At 36.4% G+C, this 3,676-nt stretch overlaps 1 protein-coding gene across 1 annotated transcript in view; it reads right to left on the reverse strand.

Moving 5' to 3' along the window:
• Positions 1–3,676, reverse strand: part of TENM1 (teneurin transmembrane protein 1) — a gene marked incomplete at its 5' end in the record, with an annotated part of 175,605 nt that overhangs the window by 128,135 nt on the left and 43,794 nt on the right. The gene's annotated exons all lie outside the window — the stretch shown is intronic.

A 3,676-nucleotide genomic window follows, 5' to 3' on the forward strand; every position in this document is an offset into this window, starting at 1 on the left:
ACTGTGTGATACTGGGTAAATTTCTTTTTTAAAAAATAACTTTTATTTTAGGTTTAGTGGTACATGTGCAGGTATGTCCGGGTAAATTTCTTAACCTGTCTGATTTTCTATTTCCTCTTCTGTACAATGGGAATAATACTATTTACACCATGCATTGTTGTGAAGATCAGAGAAACTGTGTGTAAAATATCTAGCACAGTGTATGGCACACAGTAGGCACTGAGCAAGTTATAGCTACAGTTATTTTAATACATTAGAGCTGAAAGGCAGATCATCCTGAGCCCTTCAGTTCACAACTGAGGAATTTCAGGACCCAGTGTTTAAATGCCCAATGTCATAAAATTAGTCATTGGCACCATTCAGCCTGTCTATCTTGGTGTTCAGCTAAATGAAACCACAGTGAGGTACACTGACTTGCATGGAGTCACTGAAAGAAACCATGGGCATTACACGTATTGAAAACGAAAGTCCAGGCTCCCTCACCTGGTATTTACCAAAACTTGCTGCCATTGCTAACAAAAACAAAAAACAAAACAAAACAAAACAAAAAAAAACCAAACACAAAACAAAAACAAAACCAAAACAAAAAAATCCCATGGCTTCTGACCTATTACCTTTTGCTGACTGTTTTTTAACCCCACTGGATAATTTACTCCGAATTTAGAATGAATGATCTCAAAAGCAAATTTTATTTCATCCTATTTTTAGAATAGATTTAGAGAGTAAATTAGTTGTCGTACAGATTAACATTTATTTGCGTTACCTTGCGTAATTAAGGACATGTTGGGGAGCCTTCCTATAATTGCAGTATGTTGCTTGTTAAAGTCTTAGAGCAAGCTCTCTTCCCTAACCTAGAAATGGTGCTCCCTAGATGTACATTTCCATTTTCTACTGATCTGCAGCTTTTTTTTATTAGCTTCTAGGTGGAGGGAAAAATCAAACCTCTCCTTAAAGAAATCCATTAAACGTTTGCTGTCTACTAAGTCGAAGGAAGAGGGAGCTGATGTACAGGGTCGTTTTAAAGCAAAAAACAAACAAATTGGGCCTTCTTGAGAGACAAAGAATCACTAACAGGGTCTTCAAACATTGTTAGCATGGTTGAAGGAGATGTGGTGGCTACCTAGTGTGAACCACAAATCCCACTCCTTTAAGCATTCTAGTTCACTCACTGGATCAAAGCAGATGTTGACAACACCAGCTTCCGGAACGTTATGTGTAAGCTGTCCCAGATGGATTAGACATTTAGCTGTCTGAAGTCTGGGCTAGATGTTCTCAGGGCTCCTTATTGCTTTGGAATGAATGAAGTGTACCAGATTATGGCAAAGGAAGCTCTTGGATAGAAACATGAGTAAATCAAGCCAAAGGAAAATGTAGTAGTGGCTATGACAAGAAGAAAAACTTAGTTTAATATTAGCTTTAATAGATACATAATTTCATATTATGTATAATAAAGTGCTGAAATTTCATAAATTTCAGCACTCTCATTACTGATGCTTCAAGAATTCATGTAAATCCTGTTCATCAGCACTTTATTATTGCTGCTTTCCAAGAAAAAAAAAAGCTGCAGTGAACCAATTATTTGCTTTATTTGGAAAAGCTGAAATATTCATTCTCTATGTGGCAGGTTGAATGTGGTAGTTGAGGTGAGTGGTTTTCAAACTAGCAGCAACTCAGGAGGATGTCAATTTAAGGCACAATACAAGCTTGATTCCTCTCTACTTTTTATGCAGAAATCTTTATAATACCCTCAAGAATTTTAAACCTGTGTAAAAGGTGAGACTCAGCCTAACGTATTTTCTTGAAAGATGAGCTGATCATATGTTGCACCCGAGTTATTTATTCATTCATTAAATATGTATTGTGGACCCACTATGTATAAGGAAAGAGCTGGCACAGAGAAATAAAGAAAAAATTTACCATAATACTTGGGGGAGGCAGGGGCTTGTGTTCCCTTAGGGAAAATAAATCACCCCCTGTAAACACCATTGAAATTCCTTTTAGGAATTCCTGGCATAGATAAGAGTACTTAATTGATCAATTACACAATAAGTATGTGTAGTGGGTCCCACACTATGCTAGAAGTTGGTGGGGAAGTGGGGAAGATTCCAAAATATTAGATGTGGTTTCCCATCTCAAGCAACTTATTTCAGTAGAAAAAATCTCCCATTCATGAAAGCACTGGAAGCAAAAGAAGGCAAAATAAAATCAAGTGCTAATTGTGTAGTGTAGACACTGTTAAATAAATTCAGATTTAATGGTATGGGGTTAGCCAGAGGGGCTTTATAAAAGATAAAGGCCTTGAAGAAAGTGAAGGCTTTAAACTGTGATACAAGTAGGAATTCAATCCCAATATAGCAAATGTCAAATGGTTAAAGAGTAACCTCTTAAAATTTAAAGTAATAAGTGACCATCTAATAAATTAAACACACTGACCTCACTACATTTATTGGCATGGAAAGACGTTCATAATACATTGTGTGTAAAACAGGTTACAGAACAGCATTGTATAATATGATTCTACTCTTAGAGAATTAAAATATCTGATATGCATTGAAAAAGTCTAGAAGGATAAATACTAAAATGTTAACAGTGGTTTTCTACATAAGCCTACAGTGGTAGACTTATGGGTGATTTTAATTAAATTTTTTTGTTCTCCCTTTTCTAATTTTTCTGCAACAAATGTTTGTATTATTTGTATAATAACTAAGAAAACACTGGCTTTGTAAGCCAAGTAAAATGAATAATTTCTAAAAATCACTAACATAAATGCACGCATGTATGCATGTGTGCAGACACACACACACACACACACACACACACACACATCTTGGAGACGGAACTGAGAAGAGTAGTTAAATAATTAAGATGGCAGGGCCAATGATATATGATGACAGACTTAAAAGTTGACTATCCTTCAACTTTGTGGCCTAAGATTGGCATATGATTCAATCCAGAAAAACCAGAAGTTAATTGGGAGACACAGATTTGTTCACTAGATTCTAGGCAATTAAATTGAAGGTTGGTCCTTGAAGACTGAGAAGTAAATTTAGGACAAATAAAAATAAGTCCAAACTCCCACAGAAGGCAACAGAAAACAATTGAAATTTGTTATTCTAGAGGCAATATCAACTGAAAATATAAGTAATTTCCAGAATGATTCAGATAAATTAATGGAAGAAAAGTTCATTGAAGATTCACAATTTTGTTAAGCAAAAGTCAAGAACGTTTAGGGTCTGTGAGATATTCAACATACTTAACAGTGGTGGAAGATAGGCACAGACCTTATCCCAAGCAGCAGGCTGAAGAGCCAAAGCAGGGGCCTGCAGGCTCTCTGGTGGGTCAGGTTAACCCTTTAGTTGCTGGACTGTAGGGAGTTTCCAGGAGGTAACTCTGGGGTGGGTTGGGGTGCCAGGGAGGCACTCTGAGGGTTCTGGCTAATATTTATCAACTAGAAAAGGAAGCATTTCATTCTTTTAATAACAGTTATAACCATACTAATGTATATTGGCTAAAAATGCATTATGTGCCTTGGATGTGTCTACTGGGACAGACTTCAGTATTTTGGCTCTCAGAGGCAAAATATTGAGATTAGCGGATGGGCTAAAGTGTGGCAACAGTCTCAGGATTTTATAAAGTCAAATAAAATCTTTAGATGACCCAAGGGTGTGTGTGTGTG

This window comes from Rhinopithecus bieti, unplaced genomic scaffold (genome assembly GCF_001698545.2).
Source record: "Rhinopithecus bieti isolate Rb0 unplaced genomic scaffold, ASM169854v2 scaffold_32100, whole genome shotgun sequence".
NCBI lineage: Eukaryota > Metazoa > Chordata > Mammalia > Primates > Cercopithecidae > Rhinopithecus > Rhinopithecus bieti.